The sequence below is a fragment of the Mus musculus genome, chromosome 13 (genome assembly GCF_000001635.26).
Source record: "Mus musculus strain C57BL/6J chromosome 13, GRCm38.p6 C57BL/6J".
In the NCBI taxonomy this organism is placed as follows: Eukaryota; Metazoa; Chordata; class Mammalia; order Rodentia; family Muridae; genus Mus; species Mus musculus.
This window is the reverse complement of record NC_000079.6, coordinates 114,778,076-114,801,532: the sequence shown is the minus strand read 5'-3', so window position 1 is coordinate 114,801,532 and position 23,457 is coordinate 114,778,076. Positions and strand designations below refer to the sequence as shown.

The 23,457-nt window shown below is 42.7% G+C and overlaps 1 long non-coding RNA gene across 1 annotated transcript in view; it reads left to right on the top strand.

Moving 5' to 3' along the window:
- Nucleotides 1-17,299, top strand: part of Gm34790 — a 33,991-nt gene extending 16,692 nt beyond the window's left edge. Inside the window, exons 2-3 of the long non-coding RNA XR_382937.4 lie at nt 13,294-13,403; nt 16,941-17,299. This is a non-coding gene — a long non-coding RNA (predicted gene, 34790). The remainder of the gene's footprint in view (nt 1-13,293; nt 13,404-16,940) is intronic.
- Nucleotides 17,300-23,457: the final 6,158 nt, after the last annotated feature.

Genomic DNA, 23,457 nt, shown 5'->3' with positions numbered 1-23,457 from the left:
CAGGCAGGCAGGCAGAGACAGAACCAACTAGACCTGGCTTAAGCATTTGAAACCTCAAAGCTCACCAGTGACCTTCTTCCTCCAAGGCCACACCTATTCCAACAAAGCCACACCTCCTAATAGTGCCACTCCCTGGTGACCAGCATTCAAATATTTGAGCCTATGGGGGCCATTCTTACTCAAACCACCAAGAATCTGTGGCTAGACAAGTCATATGCCTTAAAGGAAAACCTACTGCTATTATTTTGCCAAATTGGTACAGCATTAAACAAGACTCCTAATGACATCATATCCACATATTACTGCATCTCTCAAAAAGAAGCTTCTCTTTGTAGTAAGCAGTGATTAGCAGAGACACACGGCTGGCCAAGATGCTGAGAATAGCAGTTGCAGAATGCTCAGCCCCAAATGGGACATTTCAAAACCCCTCCTCCCTCAGTCCTCAGTGATCACTGTGGGAGAAGGGAGAAGAAAGATTGCAAAAGCCAACACTTGCTAGTATATGCAATGGTGTCATCGTTTGGAGGCTAATTATGGGATGGATCCCTGGATATGGCAGTCTCTAGATGGTCCATCCTTTTGTCTCAGCTCCAAACTTTGTCTCTGTAACTCCTTCCATGGGTGATTGTTTCCAATTCTAAGAAGGGGCAAAGTGTCCACACTTTGGTCTTCGCTCTTCTTCAGTTTCATGTGTTTTGCAAATTGTATCTTAAATCTCGGGTATACTAAGTTTCTAGGCTAATATCCACTTATCAGTGAGTACATATCATTTGAGTTCTTTTGTGATTGTGTTACCTCACTCAGGATGATGCCCTCCAGGTCCAACCATTTGCCTAGGAATTTCATAATTCATTCCTTTTAATAGCTGAGTAGTACTCCATTGTGTAAATGTACTACATTTTTTGTATCCATTCCTCTGTTGAGGGGCATCTGGGTTCTTTCCAGCTTCTGGCTATTATAAATAAGGCTGCTATGAACATAGTGGAGCATGTGTTCTTATTACCAGTTGGAACATCTTCTGGATATATGCCCAGGAGAGGTATTGCTCGATCTTCCAATAGTACTATGTCCAATTTTCTGAGGAACCACCAGACTGATTTCCAGAGTGATTGTACAGGCTTGCAATCTCACCAGCAATGGAGGAGTGTTCCTCTTTCTCCACATCCTCGCCAGCATCTGCTGTCACCTGAATTTTTGATCTTAGCCATTCTGACTGGTGTGAGATGGAATCTCAGGGTTGTTTTGATTTGCATTTCGCTGATGGTTAAGGATGCTGAACATTTTTTCAGGTGCTTCTCAGCCATTCGGTATTCCTCAGGTGAGAATTCTTTGTTTAGCTCTGAGCCCCATTTTTAATGGGGTTATTTGATTTTCTGGAGTCCACCTTCTTGAGTTCTTTATATATATTGGATATTAGTCCCCTATCTGATTTAGGGTAGGTAAAGATCCTTTCCCAATCTGTTAGTGGCCTTTTTGTCTTATTGACGGTGTCTTTTGCCTTGCAAGAAGCTTTGCAGTTTCATGAGGTCCCATTTGTCAATTCTCAATCTTATAGCACAAGCCATTGCTGTTCTATTCAGGAATTTTTCCCCTGTGCCCATATCTTCGAGGCTTTTCCCCACTTTCTCCTCTATAAGTTTCAGTGTCTCTGGTTTTATGTGGAGTTCCTTGATATAGCTGTCTCTTGTAAGACTAGGCTGGGGCCTAGCAAACACAGAAGTGGATGCTCACAGTCAGCTATTGGATGGATCACAGGGCCCCCAATGGAGGAGCTAGAGAAAATATCCAAGGAGCTAAAGAGATCTGCAACCCTGTAGGTGCAACAACATTATGAACTAACCAGTACCCCAGAGCTCTTGACTCTAGCTGCATATGTATCAAAAGATGGCCTAGTCGGCCATCACTGGAAAGAGAGGCCCATTGGACACACAAACTTTATATGCCCCAGTACAGGGGAATGCCAGGGCCAAAAAGTGGGAATGGGGGGGGGGAGTGTGGGGGGAGGGAATGGGGGACTTTTGGGATAGCATTGGAAATGTAATTGAGGAAAATACGTAATAAAAAATATTTAAAAAAAAAAGATTGCAAAAGCCAGAGGTTCCCCCATAACTACAAGGAACCAGTGCTTTCCAGATGCAGCAAGAGTTGCACATATGAACTAACAGCAGAAGTGACAGCCTGCACAAGAGCTTTGCAAACTCAGGCTGGACAAAAGTGGGGATGGGGATGCAGGCATGAAGTCTCACCGGTACCTAAGGCCCTATTGGCAGTGAGTGGCTTCTTGGAGATGGAGAGTCACAGGGTGTGACCCTCTGGGAGACCATCCCAGCTCTGGTGTAAGGCCACACACCTTTGTATACAAGCCACACAAATTACACTTGGTGGGGGAGAGGAAGACTCAAAACCAGGCAGTTGGGTGAGGTTTGGATCAGGGAGGTATTCGAGAATGAGTGAATATGATTGAAATACTTTATATAAAATTCTCAAAAAACTAGTTCAGGAGAGAGAGAGAGAGAGAGGTGGATAGACAGAGATAGGTAGGTAGGTAGGTAGATAGATAGATAGATAGATAGATAGATAGATAGATAGATCTACTAATGGCATGGAATTTTGCAAATTCAAATCTCACCCCCAGTAACATATCTCCTTCAATGAGGCTATACTTCCTAATTGTTCCCAGTTTGACCACCTTGAGACTAAGTACTTAAACATATGAGCCAATGGGAGCCTTTCTCTCTCAAAACAAAGAAACAGACAAACAGCAAAACCCCTGCTTTTTTATACAATATATTTTAAACATGTTTTTCCCCTTCCCCAATTCCTGCCTCCTCCTTTACCTACTCAACTTTATGTTCCTTATTACTCTTTTTAAGCACAAAACAACAAGACAAACAAAAACAATAAACACACACACACAAAGAAAACCCCCACAAACACACACACACAAAGGAAATCGAAATAAACAATCCAAAGACCGGTAAAACAAAAATATACCCAAACAAAATAAAATGAAACCAAATGCCTCCAAGTTACCACCGAGCTTGTGTTGTGTTGGCCAACTAGACCTTGGCTGATGCTTGGTTAATATATTCAGTGAGACTTTATTGGAGAAAACCGATCTTTCCTTTGCTATTGAGTACCAGTTGCATACAGCTTCTTGGTGGAGCTGGTGTCCACTTCCCCAACTCAGTGCCAGGACTCCATCTGCCTTGAACCCGTGCAGGTCTTGTGCGCTCTGCCACAGTCTCTGTGAGTACATATGTGCATCAGTCTTGTCGGTCTGAAGTACACTGTTTCCTTGGACATAAGCCGTCATCTGTGGTCTTACAATCAGTCTTTCAGCCTCCTCCTCCGTATAGATCCCCGAGCCTTGAGCAGATAGCTTTGACGAAGATATCCTATTTAAGGCTGAGTGCTCCAAGGTCTCTCACTTTCTTTGTGAATCTCTTCTCATTCCCATCTACTGCAAGAAGAAGCTTCTCTGATGGTGGTTGAGCAAGACACTGATCTATGAGACAGCAGTATGTAATTAGGAGCCATTTTATTGCCATATTGTTTTAGCAGAATAACAGAATTAAGTTTTCCCTGGGCCCATCACCTATCTAGTCTCAGTTCTTTGACACTGTAGCAGTGTCAAGTACGGCTTCCATCTCATAGAATGTGGCTTACGTCCAATGTGAAAGTGGATAACTCCTATAACACGTGTACCACTATTACACCAGCGTACACAGGCAGGTCAGAGTTTGTACCTGGGGGATAGGATTGCCTTTTTTCCTCCAGTAGCACACAGAATACCTTGAACCATGAACACTAGCTGTTAGTGGTAAGACTTCTATTAGGCACTATCTACACTTTCTCTATGTTTGATGTCACTACATTTTTAACCTACACAGCTGCACATTAATCTGTAGCTTTGGGTTTCTGAGGCCTAATTAAAACCCTATCAGTGTATCTGTCTCTTTAAATACTCAAGACTGTGCCACAACCTACTGTATCCTATTCCTCCGTGTCCCATGTCCCATCTAGCATTTATTCTTACTCCTGTTTACTCTCTCTCCTCCCCCATCACTCCTCTACTTCTCCCTCTGTCTCTCCCTTCTCTCCCACCTCTTTATTTTGTTTAACACTTTTTATTATTCGTTATGAGTTTCACATCATGCACCCAATCCCCTGCTCATCTCCCCTCATATACATCCTTCACCCTTACAACCTACTCCCCCCAAACACAACACACACACAAACAACTACAACAACAAACAACAACAACAAAACAACCCAAAGTATAGAAAATATTTCATCATGGAAGCTGTAGTGTGTCCCATGTGTCCCATAGTATACTTCTCTGATCACACATTTTCATTTGCAAATGTTCATTGCGTTGAATCATTGGTCTGGTTCAATATCTCTGGCTTCTGTGACAACATGAATATTGGATCCTGTCTTAGTTAGGGTTTTACTGCTGTGAACAGACACCATGACCAAGGCAAATCTTATAAAGGACAACATATATTTGGGGCTGACTTACAGGTTCAGAGGTTTAGCCCATTATTATCAAGGCAGGAGCATGGTGGCATCTAGGCAGGCATGGTGCAGGCAGAGCTGAGAGTCTAAAGCTTCATCTGAAGGCGGCTAGTGAAAGACTGACTTCCAGGCAGCTAGGGTGAGGGTCTTATAGCCTACACCCACAATGACACACCTACTCTAACAGGGCCACACTTCCTAATAGTGCCACTCCCTGAACCAAGCATATACAAACCATCACATTCTACTCCCTGGCCCCATAGGCTTGTTAAACATTTGAGTCTATTGGGGGAGGCATACCTAAACATAGCATAATGCAAAAATATATTTAGTCCAACTTCCAAAGTCCCCATAGTCTCTAGCAGTCTCAACAATGTTAAAAGTCCAAAGTTCAAAGTCTCTTCTGAGATTCATCCAATCACTTAACTATAATTCCCAAAGCAAGACAAGAAACCAGCAGGGCAAACTCCAAACTCTTCATCTCCCTTCTAATGTCAAAGTGGTCGTTAGATCTCCAACTCCTTTTTCATCTTTGATGACTGCAACAAACTTCTCTCTCCTGCTCTGGTTTCATTCCCTGTTAGCATCTTTCCTCAGCAGATATCAACGTTACAGCTTCTTGTTCCAATGTCTGAGATCCACACATGATTTTCTGGGCTCCTCCAAAGGGCTGGTGTCACTTAGCTCTGCCCTCTGTAGCACTCTAAGCTCAAGCTGATCCACTCCATTGCCACTGCCGTTCTTGTTGATTATCCCATGGTGCTGGGATCTTCTACCAAGCATATACAAACCATCACAGATCCTCACTGGGAGTCCTCACAACAATCCTGTTGTTGTTGCCCTGTGTCATGGAGATCCCGAAGCTTTGGAACAGCAGAACCAGCCCTTTCACGAGTCCCAACCATTTGAAGATGATGCAGATTTTGGGATGGGCCAACTCAGAGCCCTGAATCTCAGCCTGGGTGGCAGCTGAGCTGGTCAGTACTCAGGCTTTCCCTTACCTGCTCCAGCTAGGCTACCCAGTGCCACCATCTGCAGAAGGCAGGGTCAGCTCTCCAGCCCTCATGCCCTTGGAGCCAGCTCACCTGTGCCCGCACCTCCAAAGCCAGCTCTGCTAGGATGCCCAGTCAAGACTCGAGAACCCACTCTTCCGAGTGCTACAGGCAGAAAGGGCATGGGATATCTCACCCACTCACACCCTTGGGTCTGACTCACTGGATTGCCCAGGCAAGATGCAGGACTTGCTCTTCCTAGTGTTGTAGTGGGTGAGGGACAGGGCCAGCTCATCTGCTCTCATGACCCCAGGGTCAGCTCTCCCAACTGCAGCAGGTGATAAGGGGCAAGAGGGCATCACCCACGCACACACACAGGCCACCTCACAGCAGATGGGTGGCAGGATCAACTCTCCCATGCTCTCACCCTTGGAGCTGGCTCACACATGCCCCCTTGACCATGGCCAGCCCTTTTGTGCTACCCAGGTGAGGTGCAGAGCCTGCTCCCCCAAGTCCTGCAGCTGATGAAGGGCAAGGATAGCTCTTCCAAGCTCATGACCTTGTAAGAAGCTTTATGGTAATGTGAGCCACAGATATCAACACTGACCCCTGGCACTGCATAGCCATGGACTCAGACATGGCCCTTGGAGGCAGCTTCGGCTGGGACCTCACCATGGCCCGAGGTGGCAGGGCTGTCCACTCACAACAGGCTACTTCATTCCATTCTCAAGTCTCCAGTTCCATCTCTCTTCATAATGTTCAAGTTTCTTCTCTTCCTCTTCCATCTGACTGCAGCATACTTGCACACTGTGGTGGTTCCTGCTCCAAGCCCCTGGGTAACAACACCCCCATCCACGTTTTGTGGTGTGGTGGTAAGTGGTGTCCTGTGCCAGACTCAGGAGGGCAGGTCTGTGGGTGCCATGGTGGTCAACAGGTCTCTGTCTCTCTTCCTTTTCCCTCACTGAGCTGCCTGTGTATGTTAGATTTTATTTTCTTCAACTTGATATTTATGAGTCTCAGGCATAAAACAGCTTTGGTCACCAAAGCAGGCATCAGACTAGGATGAACAAGGGACTGCCATCTGCTCTGCCCTTGACTGCTATAAGAACACTACCAACAACAGGTGTTTCTCCTTGCCCATTGCCAGGGGGTTTCCCCTTTATATGTTTTAATTTCTTCATTGCCATTTAAATTAAGATATGGTCAATCTACCATGTAGACCACAGAACACTTATGTGTTTAATGTTGGTCAACTATGTTAATTATTAATACATTTGTTTTTAGATATATTGTTTCAGGGACGAGCGCTCTTAACTCCTTGTCTTTCCACAGTCCTTCATTTGCCATAGTTCTCTGTGAAGGGATTGGGTCACTTGACATTTCCCACTTCCATGTTAGCATGTCTATTAGTGATGATATTGTTAGGGTCTTACTTAGGTAGCCCTATTGTTACAGGATTATGAGTGTAACTTCCATGCAATTCCTAGGAGACACAATTTCACAGCAGACTTCCTGGTTCTCTGGCCCTTACAACCTTTCTGCCCCTTAGCTTTAGGTACAGGAGTTGTGTTGTAGATGTACCTGTTAGGGCACCCACGATCAATTGTTCCTGTATTTTCACAAGCTGTCATTTTCTGCGATGCTCCTCTCTGAGTGCTGCAGTACTACATGGACTCAGTGGGTTGTATTTGCATATTTATGCCTATGTAAATGTAACAGAAATAACCAATGAATCTGAAAGGCAATGAATCTGAAAGGAAGTCAGGGACCAGTAGGAGGGATCTGAAGGAGAAAAGAGAAGGGTCAAATGATTTAATTATCTTTTGATTTAAAAATGTAAAACTATTAAAACAAACAGTGGATGGATCTTGGGCACTCTTATGAAAGAACAGGAGGAAGGATTGCGACCACCAGAGGGATAGGAACTCCACAGGAAGAACAACAGTCAACTAACCTGGACCCTTAGGGCTCTCAGAGTCTAGACCACCAACCAAAGAATATACACAGGCTGGACCTAGGCCTCCCCGCTCATATGTAGCAGATGTATAGCCTGGTCTTCCGGTGGGTCCTGAACAATTGGAGGGGGACTATCCCAAAGGCTGTTGCTTATACATGAGATATGTTCTTCTAGATGGGATGCCTTGTCTGAGTCATGTGCCAAGGTGTAAGGGATACCCAGGGGGCCCCCACCCACTCAGAGGAGAAAGGAAGAGGAGGAAGTATTGTGGGAGGGACTGACTGGGAAGAGGGGCTGTGAGTAGGATGTAAAGTAAATAAGTAAAAATAAATAAATAAAGACACTCAATAAACTATAAAAAGAAAAGGAAGAAAATCAAATTACTAAACAGTCCAAAGCAGCACAGTGCTTTGTGAACATCGTCCAGGATTCTTGATAGCTAATCACTTGGTTCAGGGGTTCATTTTATCATTTGTTTTCCACATGAAATTAAATATATAAAAAAAACTAAAAGCAACTTGCTATCTGCAGTACTGGCTTGCTGGATGCATGTTGTTCCTACTCACACCACATGATGGCACCATTTCAATGAACAATTGCAAACACTAGCCTCTAAAACTTGACTTTAATTATGCATCTTTTGAATACCACTAGATCGTCATAGATAAATCACGAGGATAAGTTGGAAGCTGAGGTTTCCTGACAGATTTTGCTACTGTCTTTCGATGCTGTTCTCAGAGCAAAGGAAGGTAGGTACAAAACATGGGATTCTGTTCAGACAGATGGAAATTTCAGGGCAGTTAAGGATCTTCCACTGTGCCAAGCCAAACCTGATAGATGAAAGAGTGTCCCAAACAGTAAAGCCAGCGCAGAATATTACAAAATAGCGTGAAAGATGGAGGAATTATCCTTTTACTCACAAGATAATACTATCAGGGAAAATGCGTGGACACAATCTAATCATATACAAGAAATTTGTGTTTAGCGTGTCATCTGCCTTCCTTGTCTTAGACAGAGCAAGTACTTCCTGCCATGACCCCACTTTTAAAACTGTTCCTTCCCTTCTCTAAGAGAAGAAAGAGCCTTAAAGAGTCTTTTTTTTTTAAATGTCAGACTCCGTACTCTGTGCAGCCAATTTTCAGTAATATTTATATTTCACAAACGCCTGGTGAGATGATCATGCTTACATGTTATAAGCAAAGAAGAGAAGGCAAACACTCAAGGCCTCTCGTCTAACAAGAACAAAGCACAGGTCTATTTGTGCTTCAGGTACAGCACTTACCCTTAACCCCAGGATGTTCCCATGTGGCCCTGGAATGAGTGTGCTTCTACCTTTCATATTGCCCATGTATCAGTCTGAATTAAAATGCCACCCTTATCCATACCGGGAACCTTGCTGCGAGGACTAGCCAATATACACCTCATTGAAGTACAACCACTTAAAAATTATGGTGAAAGGATCTTCCATCACTACCACGGTCCACTGGCCGTCAGGGTACACTAGAAATGTCTCTTTCAAGATTCCAAGGGTTTTCTTAGAGGGATAATTTCAGACAAAGGTACAGATTTGTGTTGTATGATTTGAAACATCTTAACCATGTTAGGACTAAAGAAAGGTCAACAGACATTGCTTCACCCAAATGTTAGATGCTAGGTTAAAAAGGCAAGGTTGGGAATCATCTGAAACAGGAAAGATTATCTAATCTAACTAACTGACTGAACTTGAATATATTCTCCAAAGTATTGGTTGGGCATCTGACCAAGTATCTTGAATGCCAGACAATTCTACAGTCAAAAAATTACGTTCGGTTTTGAGCAAGTAGGATTGTTCTTTCTATACCAAGAAGCTGGAGGTGGATGTGGCTGCTGACATTGCTGAAGGATTGCCCACTTGCTGAGAACTCCTTCAGCCCTCGGTGAGAACCGTTCGCTAGGGAAAAGGGCATTAAGAGAATCTTCGATAGGTCAGATGCTATAGGAGAACAATTGAGATGAAGACCCCATGGGATCTCTACCATAGGATTCATAAAGCATTCCACTTATATTGTAATGAACATAATCTAGTTCAACTTCGAGATGAAATATAAGTGTACTTAGTTAAACAAGCTCTAATTTGAATTAAGACAGTCAAATAATGCCAGATGAAAAGAAGAAAAAGGCTTAGAGTATAAATCTGTGCAGACATTCTTCCTCCTTTGTTAACTCCTTTTCTAGACTTTTTGCATTAAAACACCTATGTAATTAATTCAAAGACATCAAAAGTATTTCCAAAAAAAAAAATGACAGCCTCACTACTGTTTTATACATCTTTCTTCTCCAACAGCTTAAATCATCAGTGCCACCAGAGGGAGCTAGTTGATATCTTATCATCAGAATATTAATTTGATATAGTGAATTGTTACTGTATCTATGCTGTAATGCAAAATATTCAATGCACACACATAGTTGCTTGGGAAGGTTAACTTTGTTACTATTCTCTCCTCCAAAGTAACATTTCGGATTGCTTAAAATGAAATTTAAATGTGGCATTATCTCATTTAAAAGGTAAATGTTAAACAGGCCATGACAGTGCACACCTGTAACACCAACACTTGGGTGGCTGAGGCAGGAAGATTAGAAACCAGTTTTGGCTGCAGAGTGAGTTTCAGGCCAGCCTGCTGCTGCTGCTGCTGTGGGGCATATAGGTTAAAAATATGAATTAACATCATTATCAATATTAGAATGTGTTTAAATTAAAAAAATGGACAAATACAGTATTGCTTTAAACACAAAAACAAAACAAGAGCACTAAGTGCCTCCGTTTTGTGTCCAAATTCTGCTAAATGCATTGCTGTCTGTGTATGTGTCTAGGTGAATATGTTTGGGCATGGTTGGATGTGGAAGATGCTTGACCTTCTTTGATGGAAAGGATGGAGGAAAGCAATTTCCAAACTTCAACTCACTCTCGAGGTAGCATAATTTATTTTTGAGCACTGCAGTGTGGTCAGTGACATGTACAAAAGCCAGGTCACATTCCAGGGTATTTGTAAGAACACAGGTATCGCTTGATGCTGTGAGTCTTGGGGGCCTCCACAAAAGCCCTGTGATTCTTTGATCAACTATTTCTTCATCTACAGAAAGATGTAAGGAGGGGTTTAGGAGATGGGAATCATTGTGGCATGAAGTTCATTTTTCTGCTTAGACTTGTAAGATAGGTGAGGCAATAAACGCATTTCCTCACTACTAGAGTATATTTGATCAGATTTTCTGTCCCTCCTAGTGAAAAGTGCCCTAGTTCATTTACCAAATGGAACAATCTATGAAGTTATTGAGCAGTGCTTTCTCAGACATGACTCTAGGGAGAGTGGTCAACAATCGGTCAATCGCATCACTCAATTGATCAGGATATAAATAAAGGCTGAAGAACTGAAGCAACTACTTGTTTAGTCTTTACAAACTAAGGGTACTGAGAGGAAAGGGTGGGGCTCAATGGACTCCTTATCTTTGAGGAAACTTTATGGTTTGGGATCAGAAATAACTCATCTCTTCTATCCAGGGAGAACAAGAAGGTACTCTTCCACTGAGACAAAAACAAGAAGGTTCAAAAGAAGGGCTCAGAGCCTGGAGCCTGCAGATTCTTACTCTTGAAGAAGATAGAGTTCCTGGCTAGAAGCCTGAGTGAGCCCTACTATTTAACGTGCACATGTTTCTGTCTGGGTTGGGAAATAAACAGCCAAAGACAGTCAACGGGGCTAGATCTGTGATACAGGCCTGTAATCCAAGCTTCTCAAGAGGCTGAGGCAGGAAGGTCACAAGTTCAAAGTCTGCCCTGGGATACAAAGTGAGTTTAAAACTAGTCTAGGTAGTTTAGGGAGAGCTATCTCAAAATAAAATGTAAAAAGAAGGCTGAGAATATACTTCAATGGTAGAGCACCTACCTATAGGTAAGTTACATGTACTGTGTTCAATTCCCAGTACCACCGAAGAGAAATGGGGTGGGCAAGGAGAGGAAGAGGGACGGGGGACAAACAAAGAGGTAGTTCGTCTCTACCATCACTTGTGGCAAAGACAACTGAGCTGACTGTAGTCCAAGTAGGTATTACAAAAAGTGGCCAGCTTTCAAATCTCTTGCCCTTGTTCATGGCGGTAACTGTTCCAAACAAAATTCTGGTAATAAGAAGCTATAGGTTTGTGGCACTAGGCAATGAGGGGTGAAAGTAGAAGACATATAGTTAAGAGCTGGATCTCCTGGACAGACAACCACAGAGTAGAAGGGTCCTCCTGAACCCACCCAGAGACTTGACTTGTATGAAGACCACACAAGAAAGATTCCCAAGGGAGGGAAGGGATTAAAATAAAAATTGAGATTGATGCTTTAAAGTAAGTGTAATGAGTTTTAGTGGCTCAAAGTGACTGGAAATTTATGGGATCTATCCCAGATGGTATTAAGTGACAAGAAATGAAGAATGGATTAGGCATGGTTGAAGGCAGTGACTGGAAGAAATAAATCCTTTATGTATTTATACCACACTGAGCGAACTGTTCATCAGCTCTGTGGGGATACTGGAGAACATCTCCTTCTTCATTCCGGCAGCAGAAAATGGTCCAATGATCAAAAACTTTAGCAGATTAGAAGCAGCCATAGTGAGTGTGGCACCGGTACCTTCCCATCCATAGCCGCACTGCCTTGGTTGTCTTCTGAGACATCTGGTTGAGAGAGGGCCACAGAGAGATTACAGTGTATGTCTAATGCTTGCTTAGGATGCATTAACCAAGAATCAATACAGACCTTCATTTTGAGAAGACGTGAGAAAACAATCTACTTTTCCTGCATGTAATTTATGTCTCTTGTTCTTTTCTGCATGTTAGGAGACATTATTTTTTAAAATTTAAAGTCTAATTCTAAAAATGTTATGCTCTTTATCCCTCGTGATTTTTCTTAGGATCACTGAACTATGGGATAATTCTGGAAAGGGTGATGTGATAAGGCCCAATAAGAGAAGAAGCCATAGGTGTTTCATTGAAATATGTAGGGAGTTTTTAGCTAGTTGGGATCCTGACAGAATGTAGAAGATGTGGGTGGGCTGCAGAGAACTCCAGAGTGCCTGTCAAAAGATGCAGCTGCTACTCCGTTCCTGCTGACTGTTGCCATGTGAACACCACACCTGGTTTAGCCAAGTCTTCCAATTTCTCAAGATAAATGAAAATTTTACTTTTTCATATAAATTTTATTATTTTTAAGCATTGGCAACTACTCAAAACATTTCAAGTACTATCACAGCCAAACAAAGCACATCTGTGGGCTGATATGGCTGGTGGGTTGCCAGCAACCTCTGGCATAGGTAATGGGAGAAGGTGGTCAGAACTGAAATATGGGATGAAGGCTCCAGGATTGTTGATCATTATTGCTGCTAAATGGGCTCTGGATGACTCCCGGGCTGGAAATGAGAACGTTGTAGGAGGTCTGAAAACTAGGAGAAGCCAGTCAAATTTTACTAATGCTGAGGAATGGGGTACTGGTACTCCCAGGATGATGTAACTCACCACATGTAAGCTGCAAGAATAACTCTTTCAGGCATCCATCCCTGGGATGGGCAGGGAGACCAAGCGCCAGCTGAAGCATCTGCTTTGGTGAGGTGCATGTTACCAATCCGGGTCTACCTCAGTGAAGACCAAGAGGATGCAAAGTGAAAAGATAAATCCAGGCAGAAGACAGAATTTCATGAAAGCCTCCAGTGTCAGGGTTACCTTGGGCGAGGAAAACATTACAAATGCAACTTTTCTTAAGCACAGAGAAAAATCGTTTAGAGCCAAAAGGCCAAATGTCTTCCTCTCCTTGGACAGTGTTTTGGGTGGAGGTGGACTGGACAAGAGCTGGCCCACTTACAGAAATGAGATCAGAGTCGACTACGTGTGGTTCTAAGAAAATGCTACTCGGAGAAACCGACCAGGAGGTGAGCATCATGTTTGGACATCAAACTGAGTTGGATCTGTGCATTTCTTAGTTTTAATATTTTGGGGGAATTTTAATGAGTACTGTATTTACAGTCTTTCTTCTCTTCCTTCACCTCTTTCCAACTCCTTCCAAGTCTTCTCTGCTCCACTTTGTGACCTCCCTATCAAAGTATTTTGCCATGCACATAGATATTAATACACAAGTGTAAGCTAATAAGTCTGTATACTGTTGCTTACTTTATTTTATTTTAGAACCGAGTTCTGAGTACTGAATAACCAACTATGGGGCTGGTTCCCGAGGAAGACTGAGTTTCCCTCTCTCAGCAGCCAATAGTTCCCTGTAGCTTTCCATCTAGGGATCTGTGTATTTCCAAGAGAACACTCATCTGGCGTTGGCATTGCTCAGTTGCCTCCTAATTATTCTCCATGAATTTGAACTTGACCTCTACAGTTTAGTTCTGAACACAAGACCAAAGCCATACTTTAGAGACTTAAGTCTGATTATATCACTGTCTCTGCTATAAACTTCCAGGGATCACTTTTCATCTAAAAACCAATCCCAGAGCCTTTAAAAGGTCAAGGTCCCCTATCTGTTCTCGATTTCCTTATTTGGTGTCATCTGCTTCATCCCTAACCATCTTACTCATCTGCTAGAGCCAGACATGCTGCCCTCTCAGCCATTCCTGAACGTGTCCAACATCCCCTTTCTGTCTTCTCCACCTCCCCAACATCCACCCACTGGATTTCTTCAGTTTATTTTTTTTCAATCTTGCTCAGATTAGCCTCTTCTGAACCTCTCAGTGCCTATCAGCAGCTCAGCATCCTGCCTTGCTCCATATCAGTATGATTGTGGCTCCCAAATCATTTACCAGGACCTGGCAGATTTTCTTTGTATTTATCTATTCATATAACCATTTATCCCCCCAAGAGACCGCATACCTCATTTAGGGTTTTATCTACTGCTCTGTCCCCTAATCCTACAGCCTGGCCTATAGTAGGTGCTTGATAAATATGTGTTGAGTGAAGAAGTGAATGGAAGAGCAAATTAAGGAAACATTGAGTGACATCTGAGTAAATTAACAGAGACCGGGGAAGTACTTAGGCAAATATTCAGAGAGATTTAAAACATTGGTGTGTTCCCAATGCTTAAAAACATAATCGTGTAGTCTATTCCCCTCTGGTGATGAGTAATATTAGTGACACAAGGTTGAAAGGGTGGGTGGCTGCTTTCTGGAAAGGAGGAAGGCTGACTCCTTGAAACTGTTGAAAGATCAGAAAGGAGTAGGTAGGATTCCAGGCTTGCATGAAAACTTGGCTAGAGAGGGGCCCATATGTGGGTTTACAACAGAGAGGACATGATGTCTACAAGCCTGCTGAGATTGTGCCAGAATCTGCAATCAGAACCTATGACTTTTCTGTATTTCTTAACTTTCAGCAGAAAAAAAAATCCCACAATTTAGATATATTTCTTCAGAATGCTGCCTGTCATCGGAATCTAGTATTGACAACAGTCTTTGGGGATTCCTAGTGGGCTTGCCTAATTTGCTGAGAATTCTTTTCTTCTGTAATACATATTTATAAAACATGAGAGAGAGAGAGAGAGAGAGAGAGAGAGAGAGAGAGAGAGAGAGAGAGAGAGAGAAACATTTGAGGTATTTCTCCCAAAGCTATTTTTTTCTCTTTCTCTTTAAGATAAACAACATGTTGAAGCACACATCTATTATTTCTTTCTTTCTTTCTTTCTTTCTTTCTTTCTTTCTTTCTTTCTTTCTTTCTTCCTTCCTTCCTTCCTTCCTTCCTTTCTTTCTTTCTTTCTTTCTTTCTTCCTTTCTTCCTTTCTTCCTTTCTTCTTATCTACCCGATGAGGCTAGGAATGGGTGGAAGAGGCTAGACATAGGATGAAGTAACTTATCATCTAATATTAGCTATTTAACATCATGTTAATCAAACAGCCTTAACTAAAAAAGACTGGGAGAGAAAGGTGACTCTTATGTGACCACAATGAATGTCTATATTTGTGATGTGCAAGAACTTACCATTTTTAAAACTTAAATTATATTTTAAAATTTAACTTTATTTAGTTTCAAAGGTTTTTCAAGTGCCAGTGCAAAAAAAAAAAAAAAAAGCTTTGTTTTTTAGGATAATTTATTTTAATTCAAGTTTAATAAACTCAAGATGGGGAAATGACTCAAAAACAATGAAATGTGTTTTCTTAAGCAAGCGTATTAGGTTATAATACAAAGAAAACATGTGAATGAAACAGCAAAGGATACCATTTTTAATTAGAATATTTTATGGTCTGGTTTTCCTTGTACAATATATAGAATTATGTACCCAATTCCCATTAATACTAATGGGAACAATGCACAAAAGCTCACCACATACAGCAAAATGTGACTTGAGACCAAAGAGCTATTTCACTCTGTGCCATTGACCTTAATGTCAATTAGGCTGTCCTTTACCTCTGTGGAACTTTCCCTGACCTCTTGATAGTAACTGAATACTCTGTTCTTTGACTCTGTCTATAGAATCCTGTGGATTTTACCATTTCTTGATTCTGTTGCTTCTAGCCTAACTTTACATTTAAGACACATATTGTCTTTATCCTTATTCATTCATTGGCTCATTTAGGAGAAAAGCAGAGGTGGATGTAGCATTTCCATCCCTTCCCAAGGGAAAAGCAGAAATATCAAATTTCAATCAAGAATTAAAATTTGTTAAATGAGGTTGCTCAGATATATTGTTCTTTTTTAAAAAAATTATGTAGTATGTATGCATGTATGTATGTATTATGTGAGTACACTGTTACTGTCATCAGACACACCAGAAGAGGGCATCCAATCCCATTACAGATGGTTGTGAGCCACCATGTGGTTCCTGGGAATTGAACTCAGGACCTCTGGTAGAGCAGTCAGTGCTCTTATCCACTGAGCCATCTCTCCAGCCTGACAAATTGTTCTTTGCTTTCTTTTTGTCTCTATCACATAAGGCCAAATGCTTCTAAGAATTCCACCTTTGTCATTTGTTTAAGGTATCACCTCTGGAAAGATCTGGAAAGTTTTCAGGAGGAGGTGAGGTTGATGTTCATTGGACATTGAGGGCTTGAAAGCAAACTATAGACACAGAAGGTAGATGATATTGGTGGAAGATAGAAGAATTCCTGGAGAAGCAGTAGCCTGAGGTTCAATGAGAAAGCGAGCAGGAATGGAAACCACGGAAGAGTCTGAACATGGATCAGGGTAAAGGTAGATGTGTGTGGAAAGGAAGTATTGAAAAAGGTAGTGTAGGTATTTGATTAGCAGGCTGAATTAATTAGGAGTAATATCATCTTCAAGAAACAGAAACCTGATTAAAGCACAAAAAAATGATTTTGGGGGTATTTTTGTTTGTTTGTTTTAATTGTAAAAAAGAAATATCCAGAATTAGGCAACCTCAGAATTGTGTCAGCAAGTCAACAGAATCCTAATGGACTGAAGCTTTCTACTTGTCCTGTGCCATTTTCAAGGATGTTCTCTTGTGTCTCCTTTTGGTTGTAGGATAGGAGCTCCAGGCAGCATGCCTACATTTAGGATGGGAGAGAGGCAATGACTTGTATTCCTTGAAGAGAAGAACAAAGGCTTCCTTGCAGTCCTCCAGTAGTCTTACATCACAGTGTCCAAAGCTGAGTCAATGGACTGAAGTAGAGGGAAAGAAAGCTGCATCCTTTCCAGCCTTTGCAGTGAGGATGTCAACGGGGAAAACTGGAAATGCTGTTGCCCGTGCTAGCCAACCTGCCCACACTGACTGGGGATCAAATGGATGTTGCTGGAAAGCAGCGTTTACTGGATGTTTACAATGGAGAAATGGTACAGAAGTAAGGCTTTAATATGAGTAATAAGTGGTATACAGAATCGATCTGGGGAACTGAGAAAATGGGGGAAGGAAGGAAGGGAGGGAGGGAAGGAGGGAGGGAGGGAGGGAGGGAGGGGAGGGGAGGGGAGGGAAGGGGAGGGGAGAGGAGAGGAGGGGAGAGGAGGGGAGGAAGGAAGAAAGAAACCAGGTTCTAGACATGTCAGGTTTGAATTCCTGATAAAACTACTCACTGTCAAAGACCAGAAGAGCTGCCTGTTGGAATCCAGATGAATTTTCCAGTCCATACAATTGTGAGCTAAATAGGGCTTCTTGCTTTCAGCAGCTAAAATTTGAGATGCTTTGTAACTCAGCAAAGCTAGTGGACACAACCTCCTGACACATCTCTCTGGATTACCTGGGTAGACTCATCTATCCTCAGTGCAGAAGACAGAGGCCACTTTCCGAAAACACAGTAACAATCACATCATCAATCCCCCAACAGTGTAAACTCTCGGACATCTCTAAAGGGGTGACTTCACATCTCTGTTCTTCCCGTAATCCCATCGACTCAGTGCTCTGTGCTTGCCACCCCAGCCGCTCCAGCTCTCTTGCTGTTTCTGGGACACATGGAGCACGGTCTTGCCTCAGGACCACTGCCTCTGTTAGTGGCACTGCCTGAAATGCTCATTGCTGCTCCCAGTGTCTTCTGATCATTCATCAGACCACACTGTCTCTCGAAACTTTTCCTTCGTGTGCAGAACCACCGGTTTCCCATCAACAATTCCAGTCTCCTGTTTGCCTGCTCAGTTATGTGCTGTTTCACACCTATCACCTCCTCACATCCCCTCATTTGTACCTAGTTATTATGTTCACGATTTTTAAATTTGAATTCATTTTTGTAACATTCTCTTTACACCCTGCTCACTGCCCCCTCCCAGTAACCCCCTCTGACAATCCTTCCCCATTCCCCCATCCCCTTAACCTCTGAGTGGGTGGGGAACTCCCTGGGTAACCTCCCCCCATAAAAAAAAAACACAAACAAAAACACTGGTACATCAAGTCTCTGCAAGGCTAGATGCCTCCTCTCCCACTAAGGCAAGACAAAGCAGCCTAGCAAAAAGAACATATACCACAGACAGGCAACAGCCTTTGGGATAGCACCCACTCTAGTTGTTCAGGACCCACATCATGGTCAAGCTGCACTTCTGCTACATGTGAGCAGGGAGGCATAGGTTCAGCCCATGGATGTTCTTTGGTTTGGCAGTTCAGACTCTGAAAGCCTCAAGAGTCCAGGTTAGCTGACTCTGTCTTCCCATGGAGCTCCTATCCCCTTCAGGACCCACAATCCTTCCTCCTATTTTTCCATAAGAGCCCATGTCTTAGGCAGGGTTTCTATTCCTGCACAGACATTATGAACCAAGAAGCAAGTTGGGGAGGAAAGGGTTTATTCAGCTTACACTTCCACATTGATGTTTATCACTAAAGGAACTCAGGACTGGAACTCAAGCAGGTCAGGAATCAGGAGCTGATGCAGAGGCCATGGAGGGATGTTTCATACTGGCTTGCTTCCCCTGGCTTTCTCAGCTTGCTCTCTTATAGAACCCAAGACGACCAGTCCAGGGATGACCGCACCTACAAGGGGCCCTCCCCCTTGATCACTAATTGAGAAAATGCCCCACAGATGGATCTCATAGAGGCACTTCCCCAACTGAAGCTCCTTTCTCTATGATAACTCCAGCCTGTGTCAAGTTGGTTGACACACAAAATTAGCCAGTGCAGCCCATAAGTTCCATTCACTGTTTGGCTGTGGCTCTCTCTATCTTTGTTAGTCAGCTGCTCTCAGAGGACAACTTGCTCTTGTCTGCAAGCATAACAGAGTATCATTAATAGTGTTAAGGATTGGTGCTTGCCCATGGAATGGGTCTCAAGTTGGGCCGGTATTGATTGGCCATTCCCTCAGTCAATGCTCTATCCCACATGTCTACAGTTTTTTTTTTGTTGTTGTTGTTTTGTTTTTGTTTTGGTTTTTTTGGTTTTTTATTTTTTTATTTTTTTATTTTTATTTTTTTGGTTTTCCGGGACAGGGTTTCTCTGTATAGCCCTGGCTGGCTGTGCTGGAACTCACTTTGTAGACCATGCTGACCTCAAACTCAGAAATTCCCCTGCCTCTGCCTCTGCCTCTGCCTCTGCCTCTGCCTCTGCCTCTGCCTCTGCCTCTGCCTCTGCCTCTGCCTCTGCCTCTGCCTCTGCCTCTGCCTCTGCCTCCTCTGCCTCTGCCTCTGCCTCTGCCTCTGCCTCTGCCTCTGCCTCTGCCTCTGCCTCTGCCTCTGCCTCTGCCTCTGCCTCTGCCTCTGCCTCTGCCTCTGCCTCTGCCTCTGCCTCTGCCTCTGCCTCTGCCTCTGCCTCTGCCTCTGCCTCTGCCTCTGCCTCTGCCTCTGCCTCTGCCTCTGCCTCTGCCTCTGCCTCTGCCTCTGCCTCTGCCTCTGCCTCTGCCTCTGCCTCCTGAGTGCTGGGATTAAAGGCGTGCGCAACCACACCCGACTACAATTCTTGTAAACAGATAAATTTTGGGTAGAAAGTTTTGTGGGTGGGTTGGTGTCTCTATCGATTCACTGGGGTTCCTGCTTGGATACAGGAGGTGGCTTCTTCAAGTTCAGATCCCCAATGTGGTGAGTTACAGCTAGTGTCACCTCCATTGATTCTTGGGTGCCTCCCTTATCCCAGGTCTCTATCTCCTCCTGGAGATGCTCCCCACCTCCTCACCCCCATCACTATTACAAGGTATGGTTCTCTGTGTAGTCAGGGTTCCTCGGAGAATCAAAGCCAATTAACAATAGGATGCATATCTGAGTGTTTAGATGCATCTTTGTGTCTAGATGCATCAAGTAATATGTTTGTTGATTGATTGTTTGTTCTGTAGCTTGCCTCACAATATTGTGAGGGCTACAGAGTTCAAGTTCTTCAAGGCTCACTAGAGACATGGGGAATCTGAGGATGCAGGGCAGGGCTGATATTACTGCTCAGGTCTAAAGGCAATTGGAAGTCAAAATCCCTACAACTCAAGGATCCCAGTCTATAAAAGTAACCTCATTTGATTACTGTGGCTGGTCTGGAATTCATTATAAAAGCTAAGCTGGCCTTGAATTTATAGAGATCCACCTGTTGCTACTTCGCAGTTGCTGGGATTAAAATTTTAACATCAACTCCTGGCATAACATTAGCCTTTTCCTCATACTTTTTAAATTAATTGGATGGGTGTAGCTTTATATACATATATATATATATATGTGTGTGTGTGTGTGTGTGTGTGTGTGTGTATGTATATAAAGTGCCACGCCTATGATTGACCCACATGTTAAATGAGCCAACAAGTCTTAAAAATAAAAGGAAAATCCAACAGGAATATTGAGTATGTAGAGGATGGTAGGGTCAGTCCAGAGAGCTCCCTGAAGCACGTGGACTTCAAATATAGTTCTACAAGGCTACTAGGATGAAATTTGGCAAAAGGAGGAGGAAGAAACTTCAGGAAATCAGAGTGATATGTATATTGGCTCCAAGTAGGAAGAAAGCAAACAAAATGTGCCCTCTACAATAACCACATCTTCTATAAATAAAAGGGACATTTTAAAATTATCCCTGAAAAACCTAAACACTTCCTTATTATCTATCAAAGACCCAAAGCATCCTTTGTCTGACTATAACAGTTTAAAAAAGAAAAGAAAAAAAAACTCTCTTGAACATTTGAATGTTTTTCTAGTGAAACAAAGCATTTATACAAAGCAGATGCATACAACTTAACCTTGAACCATACTTTTACTCTACCTACAATAATATCACTGTGAACAGAAGGAGCCATTCTTGGCTTGAACCAGCAGTTACAAGCTAAGTTTAATCTGATGGCTGTGGGTACCAACCAAGCCTGGACACTTTTCTGCAGAGACAAGCAGAGTCCCTAGGGCAAGAGTTGTTGCCAGTTTCACTGAGCCGTAAAATATTTCCAGCATCTGCCCCTGATGAGGCCCTGAGAGTGTCCTGAATACCTATTCTTCTTGTAGAGATAGAGAAAGTAAAGCTTAGTTGGGAAGAATGTTTATAAAAATAACTATTTCTCATTATGGTTCACTTAATCGATATCATAAACAATTTCTGCTAAGTACAACCTAGCCACATTTCTCCACCTGCTTATTTGCTCTATCATACATCACTGTTTTCATCCATGTTCTGATATACGTGTATGCTGACCACCCTGCTCCTGGGCCAAGATCAGACTTCTTGCTGGGCTTAATACCAATAACTCATCAGTCCTAATTGCACTTCAGCCCCTTGAGGTTGCAAATTTCTTGGTGACCAAATTTTGGATAGTGCTCCTTGGTTTGTTTGTCTTTGAGAGACTGCAAAGGTCTTACCCTCATCATGAGACAGACTGCCAGAATTGTATATAACCTTTGAGAACAAAATCTTCCAAAAATCAGGCTTCCAGTATAGGAAGTCCCCTCTGTAGATACGTGTCTTAGTCAGGGTTTCTATTCTTGGACAAAACATCATGACCAAGAAGCAAGTTGAGAAGGAAAGGGTTTATTCAGCTTACACTTCCACATTGATGTTCATCATCAAAGGAAGTCAGAACTGCAACTCAAGCAGGTCAAGAAGCAGGAGCTGACGCAGAAGCCATGGAGGGATGTTTCTTACTGACTTGCTTCTCCTGGCTTGCTCAGCCTGCTCTCTTATAGAACCCAAGACCACCAGCCCAGGGATGGCACCACCCACAAGGGGCCTTACCCCCTTGATCACTAATTGAAAAAAAATGCCCCACAGCTGGATCTCATGGAGGCATTTCCTCAACTGAAGCTCCTTCCTCTGTGATAACTCCAGCCTGTGTCAAGTTGACACAAAACTGGCCAGTATAGCATGCTTAGTCCTCTTTTGGCAACACCAAGAAGTGCCGGATCAGGTTATTAGAAAGACTACAACAGAATTATATTTACATGATAGAAACAACCACATATTCAGTTGTCCATGGGACATTTATCAAAACTATCTGTATTTTTCTCTTAAATACTTAAGTTTTAATTCCAAATTTCCACTCTCACATTGTGAATGGGAGAACACACCGACTCTAAACACACCGACTCTTTGCAATACTGATTTCTATAAAAGACACAGATATATTTGGAATATATTTTCTAGAGTTAATTAGCATCAGGGACCACACTAATCAACAAACATTTTACTGTCAGCTGACAGAAGAAACAGAAAACTTTTCTGTTCAATTGGCTAACTCAGTGGCTACCCAGAAACTTTTCTGTAAGTCGATAAAGGTATCTGCGTATATTGGCGTGGTGTATGAAAAATGCTAGCTAGCTGTCGCCAGAAGGACAACCACAGTGTGCTCGAGAGTCATAGAAAACCTGAAATATATTTTCTGGTACCCTGGGTAGTGTGAGCTGCTAAGTCCTGCCTGGCTTTTATAATACACTTTTATTTCTTGAACAAATGTCTCACTGATCAAGCATCACTATTGTAAGGAGAGTGAAGACTTAGAAGAAAGAAAAAGAAATCTTACATTGTTCATCTGAAAAGGAAGGTGGTGTGTGACAAGTATTGTATTGTATTATATGGAATGCTTATAAGGTAATTTTTCTATGCCCCCCCCATCTACTCCACACATAGACATACAGAATCATGATGCTAGATATCCATTCCAATCATTGTCTCAGGGTAAGTTTGTTCTTTATAATGACAGGTTGTTACCAACAATCTTTTAGAAGTGATTTTCAGACTCACAGCTCGTATATTACAATTGGCAGTCATATGACCTACTATCCTGTACCATTCCGAAAAATGACAGCTATGTTTTGTTGAAGAACTTGCTGAGAAGGTCATTTGGAAGGGAACCCAACAAAGATTCAAGTTTCTCCAAAGTTTGCTTCTCTGTGGCCTAGCGCATGCGTTCAGATGGACTTTACTGGGTGCTGGTTACCTCCTCCCCTTGTTGATAGCTTTACAGAGCCTTTAAAGAGTTACTTTAATACTGTGGATGAGCAGAGATTTTTCGGAAACTCTTTCTCTCTTTAGAGAAATGATGCACCAAAAAGAACTCACTCTCCATTCCCTCCCAACTCAGCCTAGACAGCTGTAGGATGAAGAATATTTATAAAAGTGCACACAAGTTCTTAATCTAATTTACCCTGAGTTTAGCCTCTGGTTAAGAAAAACAGGATA